General features: G+C 42.2%; 1 pseudogene; it reads right to left on the bottom strand.

Moving 5' to 3' along the window:
- Positions 1-10,592: 10,592 nt before the first annotated feature.
- On the bottom strand, positions 10,593-11,635 carry LOC147697805 (armadillo repeat-containing protein 10-like; annotated as a pseudogene).
- Between the last annotated feature and the right edge of the window lie 4,040 nt (positions 11,636-15,675).

Raw genomic sequence — 15,675 nt, 5'->3', positions numbered from 1 at the left:
AAGAAGTATGGGAGGTTAAAATTACAAATTGGGCTTGGATTTTCTAATGAGCTGTTGATTTTCACAATAATATAGACTCCATAGTATTGATCTGTTTACCCTTTGTAAAAATTGTGCTAACAGTGGACTTTTCCATCTGCAGATTATACTGAATGGCCAGCAGTGGCAGCGTTTCACCACAGAATTTCTCTGCCTTGCCGAGACTGAAGAAAAAAAAAAAAAGCAATTCTTCCGGCATACGGCATCATTTGACCAATTTATATGGTAAGTAAAACTCACAATCATTCCTTTAGGCATTAAAAAGACGTTCACAGCTTTTGAATTTCCTCATTACCTTCTAGTGGGAGCCTGTGCCTGAATATATTTTCTTCCAATATAGAAGTAATATGGATCACATTGTGTTGGTCATGATAGCTAACAAAAACTGACTGCCTTCAACACTACTAAGGCCTGCTTTAGATCCTAGTGCTAGCAATGTTCCACTTGAGGAATTTGCTGCCTTTGAGTTTGAAATGCACTATCTCACTTGAGAACGATAGTGTTTCCTTCTCACAGAAGGAAGCTCATTTAACGTCTTCCCCTGCACTTTGTATGTTGGACTCTGATACTCAAGATGGATTGGTATTAAGGATAATCTCTATTTTTGTATCCCCATCCACTTTCAAAAAGGCCCCTATGCTTTGAGTGGTTCATAGTCCTTTACCATTCCCCCTCCTACTTGCCTTACAAACACAGATAGTAACGTACTGCATACCTTCTGAAATCTCATCCTCCTGTGTGGTCAGCTTCCACAAGGACAATTGGTCCACTGGTGCTCTGACGTCATAAAGCTAAAGCAAGAATGTTGTCTGACCTGAGGGCCACTCTGTTGCCTAGCAAGCTGACATCATAAAGCAAAAACAAGATGTTGTCTGACATGAGGGCCACTCTGTTGCCTATTAATCAGTAGGATACATTCATCTTGGTAATTAAATGAGTAGTAGGGTAGACAGGATGCCCTACTACAAACTAAGATGTTAAGATGAAAGAAATTGGGGCACTCTCTGAGACTTCTGAATTTGTATGAACGTACGTTTGAGCATAAGAGTCTCAACTTTACTATTGCTGAACTGGTAGGAATTGGCTAAAATGAGGATGGTAAATAATCTATTCCTCGTTTTTATTATTTCCATTAACTGTAGCATAACCCTTCCTCTCTCAACTTATCAGCTGGCGTAATTGCTATCGGTGTACCATATCCTAACACAAATGAATTGAGAAGGGTTCACTGCCACTTGTCTGGGAAAAAGATCTATAGATCTATGTCCTAATGTATGTGCTACAGTTGTTTAGAGAGTGTTAGCAAGTGAGGCGTGGGATTCAAAGAAGTATGGGAGGTTAAAATTACAAATTGGGCTTGGATTTTCTAATGAGCTGTTGATTTTCACAATAATATAGACTCCATAGTATTGATCTGTTTACCCTTTGTAAAAATTGTGCTAACAGTGGACTTTTCCATCTGCAGATTATACTGAATGGCCAGCAGTGGCAGCGTTTCACCACAGAATTTCTCTGCCTTGCCGAGACTGAAGAAAAAAAAAAAAAAATTCTTCCGGCATACGGCATCATTTGACCAATTTATATGGTAAGTAAAACTCACAATCATTCCTTTAGGCATTAAAAAGACGTTCACAGCTTTTGAATTTCCTCATTACCTTCTAGTGGGAGCCTGTGCCTGAATATATTTTCTTTCAATATAGAAGTAATATGGATCACATTGTGTTGGTCATGATAGATAACAAAAACTGACTGCCTTCAACACTACTAAGGCCTGCTTTAGATCCTAGTGCTAGCAATGTTCCACTTGAGGAATTTGCTGCCTTTGAGTTTGAAATGCACTATCTCACTTGAGAACGATAGTGTTTCCTTCTCACAGAAGGAAGCTCATTTAACGTCTTCCCCTGCACTTTGTATGTTGGACTCTGATACTCAAGATGGATTGATATTAAGGATAATCTCTATTTTTGTATCCCCATCCACTTTCAAAAAGGCCCCTATGCTTTGAGTGGTTCGGAGTCCTTTATCATTCCCCCTCCTACTTGCCTTACAAACACAGATAGTAACCTACTGCATACCTTCTGAAATCTCATCCTCCTGTGTGGTCAGCTTCCACAAGGACAATTGGTCCACTGGTGCTCTGACGTCATAAAGCTAAAGCAAGAATGTTGTCTGACCTGAGGGCCACTCTGTTGCCTAGCAAGCTGACATCATAAAGCAAAAACAAGATGTTGTCTGACATGAGGGCCACTCTGTTGCCTATTAATCAGTAGGATACATTCATCTTGGTAATTAAATGAGTAGTAGGGTAGACAGGATGCCCTACTACGAACTAAGATGTTAAGATGAAAGAAATTGGGGCACTCTCTGAGACTTCTGAATTTGTATGAACGTACGTTTGAGCATAAGAGTCTCTACTTTACTATTGCTGAACTGGTAGGTATTGGCTAAAAGGAGGATGGTAAATAATCTATTCCTCGTTTTTATTATTTCCATTAACTGTAGCATAACCCTTCCTCTCTCAACTTATCAGCTGGCGTAATTGCTATTGGTGTACCATATCCTAACACAAATGAATTGAGAAGGGTTCACTGCCACTTGTCTGGGAAAAAGATCTATAGATCTATGTCCTAATGTATGTGCTACAGTTGTTTAGAGAGTGTTAGCAAGTGAGGCGTGGGATTCAAAGAAGTATGGGAGGTTAAAATTACAAATTGGGATTTGATTTTCTAATGAGCTGTTGATTTTCACAATAATATAGACTCCATGGTATTGATCTGTTTACCCTTTGTAAAAATTATGCTAACAGTGGACTTTTCCATCTGCAGATTATACTGAATGGCCAGCAGTGGCAGCGTTTCACCACAGAATTTCTCTGCCTTGCCGAGACTGAAGAAAAAAAAAAAAAGCAAATCTTCCGGCATACGGCATCATTTGACCAATCTATATGGTAAGTAAAACTCACAATCATTCCTTTAGGCATTAAAAAGACGTTCACAGCTTTTGAATTTCCTCATTACCTTTTAGTGGGAGCCTGTGCCTGAATATATTTTCTTTCAATATAGAAGTAATATGGATCACATTGTTTTGGTCATGATAGCTAACAAAAACTGACTGCCTTCAACACTACTAAGGCCTGCTTTAGATCCTAGTGCTAGCAATGTTCCACTTGAGGAATTTGCTGCCTTTGAGTTTGAAATGCACTATCTCACTTGAGAACGATAGTGTTTCCTTCTCACAGAAGGAAGCTCATTTAACGTCTTCCCCTGCACTTTGTATGTTGGACTCTGATACTCAAGATGGATTGATATTAAGGATAATCTCTATTTTTGTATCCCCATCCACTTTCAAAAAGGCCCCTATGCTTTGAGTGGTTCAGAGTCCTTTATCATTCCCCCTCCTACTTGCCTTACAAACACAGATAGTAACCTACTGCATACCTTCTGAAATCTCATCCTCCTGTGTGGTCAGCTTCCACAAGGACAATTGGTCCACTGGTGCTCTGACGTCATAAAGCTAAAGCAAGAATGTTGTCTGACCTGAGGGCCACTCTGTTGCCTAGCAAGCTGACATCATGAAGCAAAAACAAGATGTTGTCTGACATGAGGGCAACTCTGTTGCCTATTAATCAGTAGGATACCTTCATCTTGGTAATTAAATGAGTAGTAGGGTAGACAGGATGCCCTACTGCAAACTAAGATGTTAAGATGAAAGAAATTGGGGCACTTTCTGAGACTTCTGAATTTGTATGAACGTACGTTTGAGCATAAGAGTCTCAACTTTACTATTGCTGAACTGGTAGGAATTGGCTAAAATGAGGATGGTAAATACTCTATTCCTCGTTTTTATTATTTCCATTAACTGTAGCATAACCCTTCCTCTTTTAACTTATCAGCTGGCGTAATTGCTATCGGTGTACCATATCCTAACACAAATGAATTGAGAAGGGTTCACTGCCACTTGTCTGGGAAAAAGATCTATAGATCTATGTCCTAATGTATGTGCTACAGTTGTTTAGAGAGTGTTAGCAAGTGAGGCGTGGGATTCAAAGAAGTATGGGAGGTTAAAATTACAAATTGGGATTTGATTTTCTAATGAGCTGTTGATTTTCACAATAATATAGACTCCATGGTATTGATCTGTTTACCCTTTGTAAAAATTATGCTAACAGTGGACGTTTCCATCTGCAGATTATACTGAATGGCCAGCAGTGGCAGCGTTTCACCACAGAATTTCTCTGCCTTGCCGAGACTGAAGAAAAAAAAAAAAAGCAAATCTTCCGGCATACGGCATCATTTGACCAATCTATATGGTAAGTAAAACTCACAATCATTCCTTTAGGCATTAAAAAGACGTTCACAGCTTTTGAATTTCCTCATTACCTTCTAGTGGGAGCCTGTGCCTGAATATATTTTCTTTCAATATAGAAGTAATATGGATCACATTGTGTTGGTCATGATAGCTAACAAAAACTGACTGCCTTCAACACTACTAAAGCCTGCTTTAGATCCTAGTGCTAGCAATGTTCCACTTGAGGAATTTGCTGCCTTTGAGTTTGAAATGCACTATCTCACTTGAGAACGATAGTGTTTCCTTCTCACAGAAGGAAGCTCATTTAACGTCTTCCCCTGCACTTTGTATGTTGGACTCTGATACTCAAGATGGATTGGTATTAAGGATAATCTCTATTTTTGTATCCCCATCCACTTTCAAAAAGGCCCCTATGCTTTGAGTGGTTCATAGTCCTTTACCATTCCCCCTCCTACTTGCCTTACAAACACAGATAGTAACCTACTGCATACCTTCTGAAATCTCATCCTCCTGTGTGGTCAGCTTCCACAAGGACAATTGGTCCACCGGTGCTCTGACGTCATAAAGCTAAAGCAAGAATGTTGTCTGACCTGAGGGCCACTCTGTTGCCTAGCAAGCTGACATCATAAAGCAAAAACAAGATGTTGTCTGACATGAGGGCCACTCTGTTGCCTATTAATCAGTAGGATACATTCATCTTGGTAATTAAATGAGTAGTAGGGTAGACAGGATGCCCTACTACGAACTAAGATGTTAAGATGAAAGAAATTGGGGCACTTTCTGAGACTTCTGAATTTGTATGAACGTACGTTTGAGCATAAGAGTCTCAACTTTACTATTGCTGAACTGGTAGGAATTGGCTAAAAGGAGGATGGTAAATAATCTATTCATCGTTTTTATTATTTCCATTAACTGTAGCATAACCCTTCACCTCTCAACTTATCAGCTGGCTTAATTGCTATCGGTGTACCATATCCTAACACAAATGAATTGAGAAGGGTTCACTGCCACTTGTCTGGGAAAAGGATCTATAGATCTATGTCCTAATGTATGTGCTACAGTTGTTTAGAGAGTGTTAGCAAGTGAGGCGTGGGATTCAAAGAAGTATGGGAGGTTAAAATTACAAATTGGGATTTGATTTTCTAATGAGCTGTTGATTTTCACAATAATATAGACTCCATAGTATTGATCTGTTTACCGTTTGTAAAAATTGTGCTAACAGTGGACTTTTCCATCTGCAGATTATACTGAATGGCCAGCAGTGGCAGCGTTTCACCACAGAATTTCTCTGCCTTGCCGAGACTGAAGAAAAAAAAAAAAAGCAAATCTTCCGGCATACGGCATCATTTGACCAATCTATATGGTAAGTAAAACTCACAATCATTCCTTTAGGCATTAAAAAGACGTTCACAGCTTTTGAATTTCCTCATTACCTTCTAGTGGGAGCCTGTGCCTGAATATATTTTCTTTCAATATAGAAGTAATATGGATCACATTGTGTTGGTCATGATAGCTAACAAAAACTGACTGCCTTCAACACTACTAAAGCCTGCTTTCGATCCTAGTGCTAGCAATGTTCCACTTGAGGAATTTGCTGCCTTTGAGTTTGAAATGCACTATCTCACTTGAGAACGATAGTGTTTCCTTCTCACAGAAGGAAGCTCATTTAACGTCTTCCCCTGCACTTTGTATGTTGGACTCTGATACTCAAGATGGATTGGTATTAAGGATAATCTCTATATTTGTATCCCCATCCACTTTCAAAAAGGCCCCTATGCTTTGAGTGGTTCAGAGTCCTTTATCATTCCCCCTCCTACTTGCCTTACAAACACAGATAGTAACCTACTGCATACCTTCTGAAATCTCATCCTCCTGTGTGGTCAGCTTCCACAAGGACAATTGGTCCACTGGTGCTCTGACGTCATAAAGCTAAAGCAAGAATGTTGTCTGACCTGAGGGCCACTCTGTTGCCTAGCAAGCTGACATCATGAAGCAAAAACAAGATGTTGTCTGACATGAGGGCAACTCTGTTGCCTATTAATCAGTAGGATACATTCATCTTGGTAATTAAATGAGTAGTAGGGTAGACAGGATGCCCTACTGCAAACTAAGATGTTAAGATGAAAGAAATTGGGGCACTTTCTGAGACTTCTGAATTTGTATGAACGTACGTTTGAGCATAAGAGTCTCAACTTTACTATTGCTGAACTGGTAGGAATTGGCTAAAATGAGGACGGTAAATACTCTATTCCTCGTTTTTACTATTTCCATTAACTGTAGCATAACCCTTCCTCTTTTAACTTATCAGCTGGCGTAATTGCTATCGGTGTACCATATCCTAACACAAATGAATTGAGAAGGGTTCACTGCCACTTGTCTGGGAAAAAGATCTATAGATCTATGTCCTAATGTATGTGCTACAGTTGTTTAGAGAGTGTTAGCAAGTGAGGCGTGGGATTCAAAGAAGTATGGGAGGTTAAAATTACAAATTGGGATTTGATTTTCTAATGAGCTGTTGATTTTCACAATAATATAGACTCCATGGTATTGATCTGTTTACCCTTTGTAAAAATTATGCTAACAGTGGACGTTTCCATCTGCAGATTATACTGAATGGCCAGCAGTGGCAGCGTTTCACCACAGAATTTCTCTGCCTTGCCGAGACTGAAGAAAAAAAAAAAAGCAAATCTTCCGGCATACGGCATCATTTGACCAATCTATATGGTAAGTAAAACTCACAATCATTCCTTTAGGCATTAAAAAGAGGTTCACAGCTTTTGAATTTCCTCATTACCTTCTAGTGGGAGCCTGTGCCTGAATATATTTTCTTTCAATATAGAAGTAATATGGATCACATTGTGTTGGTCATGATAGCTAACAAAAACTGACTGCCTTCAACACTACTAAAGCCTGCTTTGGATCCTAGTGCTAGCAATGTTCCACTTGAGGAATTTGCTGCCTTTGAGTTTGAAATGCACTATCTCACTTGAGAACGATAGTGTTTCCTTCTCACAGAAGGAAGCTCATTTAACGTCTTCCCCTGCACTTTGTATGTTGGACTCTGATACTCAAGATGGATTGGTATTAAGGATAATCTCTATTTTTGTATCCCCATCCACTTTCAAAAAGGCCCCTATGCTTTGAGTGGTTCATAGACCTTTACCATTCCCCCTCCTACTTGCCTTACAAACACAGATAGTAACCTACTGCATACCTTCTGAAATCTCATCCTCCTGTGTGGTCAGCTTCCACAAGGACAATTGGTCCACCGGTGCTCTGACGTCATAAAGCTAAAGCAAGAATGTTGTCTGACCTGAGGGCCACTCTGTTGCCTAGCAAGCTGACATCATAAAGCAAAAACAAGATGTTGTCTGACATGAGGGCCACTCTGTTGCCTATTAATCAGTAGGATACATTCATCTTGGTAATTAAATGAGTAGTAGGGTAGACAGGATGCCCTACTACAAACTAGGATGTTAAGATGAAAGAAATTGGGGCACTCTCTGAGACTTCTGAATTTGTATGAACGTACGTTTGAGCATAAGAGTCTCAACTTTACTATTGCTGAACTGGTAGGAATTGGCTAAAATGAGGATGGTAAATAATCTATTCCTCGTTTTTATTATTTCCATTAACTGTAGCATAACCCTTCCTCTTTTAACTTATCAGCTGGCTTAATTGCTATCGGTGTACCATATCCTAACACAAATGAATTGAGAAGGGTTCACTGCCACTTGTCTGGGAAAAAGATCTATAGATCTATGTCCTAATGTATGTGCTACAGTTGTTTAGAGAGTGTTAGCAAGTGAGGCGTGGGATTCAAAGAAGTATGGGAGGTTAAAATTACAAATTGGGATTTGATTTTCTAATGAGCTGTTGATTTTCACAATAATATAGACTCCATAGTATTGATCTGTTTACCGTTTGTAAAAATTGTGCTAACAGTGGACTTTTCCATCTGCAGATTATACTGAACGGCCAGCAGTGGCAGCGTTTCACCACAGAATTTCTCTGCCTTGCCGAGACTGAAGAAAAAAAAAAAAAAGCAAATCTTCCGGCATACGGCATCATTTGACCAATCTATATGGTAAGTAAAACTCACAATCATTCCTTTAGGCATTAAAAAGACGTTCACAGCTTTTGAATTTCCTCATTACCTTCTAGTGGGAGCCTGTGCCTGAATATATTTTCTTTCAATATAGAAGTAATATGGATCACATTGTGTTGGTCATGATAGCTAACAAAAACTGACTGCCTTCAACACTACTAAAGCCTGCTTTAGATCCTAGTGCTAGCAATGTTCCACTTGAGGAATTTGCTGCCTTTGAGTTTGAAATGCACTATCTCACTTGAGAACGATAGTGTTTCCTTCTCACAGAAGGAAGCTCATTTAACGTCTTCCCCTGCACTTTGTATGTTGGACTCTGATACTCAAGATGGATTGGTATTAAGGATAATCTCTATTTTTGTATCCCCATCCACTTTCAAAAAGGCCCCTATGCTTTGAGTGGTTCATAGTCCTTTACCATTCCCCCTCCTACTTGCCTTACAAACACAGATAGTAACCTACTGCATACCTTCTGAAATCTCATCCTCCTGTGTGGTCAGCTTCCACAAGGACAATTGGTCCACTGGTGCTCTGACGTCATAAAGCTAAAGCAAGAATGTTGTCTGACCTGAGGGCCACTCTGTTGCCTAGCAAGCTGACATCATAAAGCAAAAACAAGATGTTGTCTGACATGAGGGCCACTCTGTTGCCTATTAATCAGTAGGATACATTCATCTTGGTAATTAAATGAGTAGTAGGGTAGACAGGATGCCCTACTACGAACTAAGATGTTAAGATGAAAGAAATTGGGGCACTCTCTGAGACTTCTGAATTTGTATGAACGTACGTTTGAGCATAAGAGTCTCAACTTTACTATTGCTGAACTGGTAGGAATTGGCTAAAAGGAGGATGGTAAATAATCTATTCATCGTTTTTATTATTTCCATTAACTGTAGCATAACCCTTCCTCTTTTAACTTATCAGCTGGCGTAATTGCTATCGGTGTACCATATCCTAACACAAATGAATTGAGAAGGGTTCACTGCCACTTGTCTGGGAAAAAGATCTATAGATCTATGTCCTAATGCAGGGGTACTCATAGTACGGCCCGCGGGCCGCCCGCGGCCCGGCAAGCCTTCCTTGGCGGCCCGCGGACCTTACAGACATGTACCAGTTTAAGAAAAAAAAATTCTCGAGTGTCAGTAAATACCACCGGCTGCAGCAGCCGGGACTCGGAGAGGCTCTGCTCTCTGGGGGCCGAGAGATTCCAGCCATAGAGTGGAGCTGCAGGGGCCTCGGAAGAGGTGAAACTGAACAAAGCCTCATTAAAAAGTTAATGGCCCTTAAAGACCTGTGAAATACTCCGGCGCGGCTGTGCGCGCGCTAGGCAAGCTGTCTCATCCCGGGCTGACAAGGGGGTGGGGGCGATTTTAAACTCAATGAATGTTCACGCCTGTATGTGACACATATATTTCCTTCAGGGCTTTGACCTGGCACGCAGGTTTCTGGTGGCCACATACAAAAGCTTGCTTGCCCCTGGCTGATGGCAGGGCTGTCCTCTTTAATTCTATCCAAAAATAATTTGCTAAAAACTTTTAATATTTTCGGCGGGGAGAATATGTTCTGCTATGTCACATGCCTCTTCCAGTGTCTTCTTTGTAGTGTCCATTCATACGTCCGGAATGGCAGGCTTACGCAAAGATACCGCCTACTAAAAGCAGAGCGCAACCAGGAGCATGCAAGATTTCAGACTTTTAAAGGAGGACCGCGTTCCATTGGGAGCTTTTCTAAAGATGCAGTGACTGCTCTTTAGATGAGGAACAAACGGTCTAGAATGCAAAGAAGTCTTGTTCAATATGTTAGTGGATTCTCACTCAAGTCAAGGTTCGAAACAAAACCGATTTATTACTTCCGCCTTTAACCCGTGTGATCTTTCAGATGCTGTGTCTGCAGTCAATACCATTCGAGTGCTTGGCAGAAACTCTGGATCAGGCGGCATGTTATGACGCTCTGTATAGCGGTGCAGGTTCAAAAGTGGCAAGGGAGACTTGCAAAGGTATGTTCCAAGCAACAAACACGGAAGGAGCAACCTCGGCCGGTAGCAGTAGTACTGTACCACACCGAAGCAATGAAATGACTTCAATTCAGACCGCAGGGACGTCAATTTATTGTGCTTCCCTCTTCGGAAGGAAGGACTTTATGTTTGCTGTTTAGTCATGATTCTTGCTATTTGCTTTTTCACTTCCTCATCCCGATGCTGTAACAAGGATACCAAGAAGCTGCCTTGAATCTCCGAACAACAAAGAGAAGTGCGAGCCTTCGTGGTATTGACGGTGAGCAGCTCCACTGTCCATATTTTCATTCAGATTTGCCACAAAGGTGAGCCCACGTAGGAGGATGTCCTCATTTGTGCATGTGTGGAAGAAGGATGCCAACGAGGAAGGTACTTGAGTACTCAGAAGATCTGTTGTGAGCGATGGGTTTGCAGACAAATTCACAAGCACCTTCAAAACATGAATCTGCGTCTTTTCATTTCCATGAGACCACAGACGAAGAAAGCAAGGTAAGGATTTTACGATCATGTCTTGGTACTCGTTTGTAACAGACATGTTAGTTAACAGCCTAACTAAGTGCAGCTAACTGCAGGTCAGAGTTCAGTGGAGCAACTTCAACAGTTGCACATTAGGTTCAATATAAATCTTTACCTGTTCCTGATTGCTCAAGTTCATACTCAAGTTGTTAAGCGCATTTAAAGCCTGTGCCTGGACTTCAGGAACAGGATCTGAAAGCATGTTTCCAATTACTGGAAGAGCCCCTAAATTACGAATAAGATCTTGATTAACTGAAAATGCATCTCTCTTACTAAGAGTAATCAAGGCTTGTTTTCGAACTGACGATTCTTCTGTGGCTTCAAGCAGTTCAATAACTCTTTGTAGATGTTGAGCATCCAAATTGCTTGATGGATTTATTAGAACATCTGTAGGGTTCTCCCTCACTTTGGCCACCAAAGTCATTCCGGACACCCTGCGCAGGAGACCGCCTGTTGCCTCAGGGGCCCAAGTCAGGTTCTTGGAATCCGCCTCATCTCTGCCCTGTGTCGCCCCCGCACCGTCCCCTGTGTAAGACCCCGGTTTAGACGGCTCACTGCGTAAAAAGGCGTTTGTACAGCCAGTAGCATACGCTGGAGCCGACCACCAACCCAAGCAGGGATCCAAGAAGAGTCCTACCGTGAGGGCCCATGACGGGCGAAGCTGCATCCTTCACAACCTACTTTTAACAGTGTGCAAAGGGGAGGACAAGGGAAGGAGTGTCAGGGGAGGGAGAGAGAGGGAGTGTCAGGGGAGGGAGAGAGAGGGAGAGACGGGAGGGAGAGAGAGAGTGTCAGGGGAGGGAGAGAGAGGGAGTGTCAGGGGAGGGCGATGGAGGGAGAGAGAGGGAGAGTCAGGAGAGGGAGAGAGAGGGTGTGTCAGGGGAGGGACAGAGAGGGAGAGTCAGGGGAGGGAGAGAGAGGGAGAGTCAGGGGAAGGCGATGGAGGGAGAGAGAGGGAGAGTCAGGGGAGGGAGAGAGAGGGAGTGTCAGGAGAGGACGATGGAGGGAGAGAGAGGGAGAGTCAGGGGAGGGAGAGAGAGGGAGAGTCAGGGGAGGGAGAGAGAGGGAGAGTCAGGGGAAGGCGATGGAGGGAGAGAGAGGGAGAGTCAGGGGAGGGAGAGAGAGGGAGTGTCAGGGGAGGGCGATGGAGGGAGAGAGAGGGAGAGTCAGGGGAGGGAGAGAGAGGGAGAGTCAGGGGAGGGAGAGAGAGGGAGAGTAGGGGGAGGGAGGCAGAAGTAGGGATGGAGACAGAGGTAGGGAGATACAGGGAGGGAGAGAGGGAGGGAGACAGAAAGAGAGAGGGAGGGAGACAGCGAGAGAGGGAGGGAGACAGAGAGAGGGAGGGAGGGAGACAGAGGGAGGGAGGGAGACAGAGAGGGGAGGGAGACAGAGAGCAGGAGGGAGGGACACAGAGAGCAGGAGGGAGACAGAGCAGGAGGGAGGGGGAGGGAGGGAGGGAGGGAAGGAGACAGAGGGAGGGAGTTAGAGGGAGGAAGACAGAGCAGGAGGGAGGGAGACAGAGGGAGGGAGGGAGACAGAGAGAGGGAGGGAGACAGAGAGAGGGAGGGAGACAGAGGGAGGGAGGGAGACGGAGGGAGGGAGAGGAAGAGAGAGAGATATGTGTGTATGCTGGATCTGGTGGGTCAGTGGACGAAGACGTCCACTGCAGGGGCCTGTGTTCAACCTCATGGTCAGAGGTTTTTTTTGGCTCTAGCCCCGCCCCCTCTCTCACTGACCCCGCCCCCACCGGTGCGGCCCTCGGCCACAAACCACACTGTAATTTTGGCCCCTGAGAGAAAGTTTGTGAGTACCCATGTCCTAATGTATGTGCTACAGTTGTTTAGAGAGTGTTAGCAAGTGAGGCGTGGGATTCAAAGAAGTATGGGAGGTTAAAATTACAAATTGGGATTTGATTTTCTAATGAGCTGTTGATTTTCACAATAATATAGACTCCATGGTATTGATCTGTTTACCCTTTGTAAAAATTATGCTAACAGTGGACGTTTCCATCTGCAGATTATACTGAATGGCCAGCAGTGGCAGCGTTTCACCACAGAATTTCTCTGCCTTGCCGAGACTGAAGAAAAAAAAAAAAAGCAAATCTTCCGGCATACGGCATCATTTGACCAATCTATATGGTAAGTAAAACTCACAATCATTCCTTTAGGCATTAAAAAGAGGTTCACAGCTTTTGAATTTCCTCATTACCTTCTAGTGGGAGCCTGTGCCTGAATATATTTTCTTTCAATATAGAAGTAATATGGATCACATTGTGTTGGTCATGATAGCTAACAAAAACTGACTGCCTTCAACACTACTAAAGCCTGCTTTAGATCCTAGTGCTAGCAATGTTCCACTTGAGGAATTTGCTGCCTTTGAGTTTGAAATGCACTATCTCACTTGAGAACGATAGTGTTTCCTTCTCACAGAAGGAAGCTCATTTAACGTCTTCCCCTGCACTTTGTATGTTGGACTCTGATACTCAAGATGGATTGGTATTAAGGATAATCTCTATTTTTGTATCCCCATCCACTTTCAAAAAGGCCCCTATGCTTTGAGTGGTTCATAGACCTTTACCATTCCCCCTCCTACTTGCCTTACAAACACAGATAGTAACCTACTGCATACCTTCTGAAATCTCATCCTCCTGTGTGGTCAGCTTCCACAAGGACAATTGGTCCACCGGTGCTCTGACGTCATAAAGCTAAAGCAAGAATGTTGTCTGACCTGAGGGCCACTCTGTTGCCTAGCAAGCTGACATCATAAAGCAAAAACAAGATGTTGTCTGACATGAGGGCCACTCTGTTGCCTATTAATCAGTAGGATACATTCATCTTGGTAATTAAATGAGTAGTAGGGTAGACAGGATGCCCTACTACAAACTAGGATGTTAAGATGAAAGAAATTGGGGCACTCTCTGAGACTTCTGAATTTGTATGAACGTACGTTTGAGCATAAGAGTCTCAACTTTACTATTGCTGAACTGGTAGGAATTGGCTAAAATGAGGATGGTAAATAATCTATTCCTCGTTTTTATTATTTCCATTAACTGTAGCATAACCCTTCCTCTCAACTTATCAGCTGGCGTAATTGCTATCGGTGTACCATATCCTAACACAAATGAATTGAGAAGGGTTCGCTGCCACTTGTCTGGGAAAAAGATCTATAGATCTATGTCCTAATGTATGTGCTACAGTTGTTTAGAGAGTGTTAGCAAGTGAGGCGTGGGATTCAAAGAAGTATGGGAGGTTAAAATTACAAATTGGGCTTGGATTTTCTAATGAGCTGTTGATTTTCACAATAATATAGACTCCATAGTATTGATCTGTTTACCCTTTGTAAAAATTGTGCTAACAGTGGACTTTTCCATCTGCAGATTATACTGAATGGCCAGCAGTGGCAGCGTTTCACCACAGAATTTCTCTGCCTTGCCGAGACTGAAGAAAAAAAAAAAAAGCAATTCTTCCGGCATACGGCATCATTTGACCAATTTATATGGTAAGTAAAACTCACAATCATTCCTTTAGGCATTAAAAAGACGTTCACAGCTTTTGAATTTCCTCATTACCTTCTAGTGGGAGCCTGTGCCTGAATATATTTTCTTTCAATATAGAAGTAATATGGATCACATTGTGTTGGTCATGATAGCTAACAAAAACTGACTGCCTTCAACACTACTAAGGCCTGCTTTAGATCCTAGTGCTAGCAATGTTCCACTTGAGGAATTTGCTGCCTTTGACTTTGAAATGCACTATCTCACTTGAGAACGATAGTGTTTCCTTCTCACAGAAGGAAGCTCATTTAACGTCTTCCCCTGCACTTTGTATGTTGGACTCTGATACTCAAGATGGATTGATATTAAGGATAATCTCTATTTTTGTATTCCCATCCACTTTCAAAAAGGCCCCTATGCTTTGAGTGGTTCAGAGTCCTTTATCATTCCCCCTCCTACTTGCCTTACAAACACAGATAGTAACCTACTGCATACCTTCTGAAATCTCATCCTCCTGTGTGGTCAGCTTCCACAAGGACAATTGGTCCACTGGTGCTCTGATGTCATAAAGCTAAAGCAAGAATGTTGTCTGACCTGAGGGCCACTCTGTTGCCTAGCAAGCTGACATCATAAAGCAAAAACAAGATGTTGTCTGACATGAGGGCAACTCTGTTGCCTATTAATCAGTAGGATACATTCATCTTGGTAATTAAATGAGTAGTAGGGTAGACAGGATGCCCTACTGCAAACTAAGATGTTAAGATGAAAGAAATAGGGCACTTTCTGAGACTTCTGAATTTGTATGAACGTAAGTTTGAGCATAAGAGTCTCAACTTTACTATTGCTGAACTGGTAGGAATTGGCTAAAATGAGGATGGTAAATACTCTATTCCTCGTTTTTATTATTTCCATTAACTGTAGCATAACCCTTCCTCTTTTAACTTAGCTGGCGTAATTGCTATCGGTGTACCATATCCTAACACAAATGAATTGAGAAGGGTTCACTGCCACTTGTCTGGGAAAAAGATCTATAGATCTATGTCCTAATGTATGTGCTACAGTTGTTTAGAGAGTGTTAGCAAGTGAGGCGTGGGATTCAAAGAAGTATGGGAGGTTAAAATTACAAATTGGGATTTGATTTTCTAATGAGCTGTTGATTTTCACAATAATATAGACTCCATAGTATTGATCTGTTTA

Source organism: Lissotriton vulgaris, chromosome 8, assembly GCF_964263255.1.
Source record: "Lissotriton vulgaris chromosome 8, aLisVul1.2, whole genome shotgun sequence".
Lineage (NCBI taxonomy): Eukaryota > Metazoa > Chordata > Amphibia > Caudata > Salamandridae > Lissotriton > Lissotriton vulgaris.
This window is presented reverse-complemented; position numbering and strand designations above follow the sequence as displayed.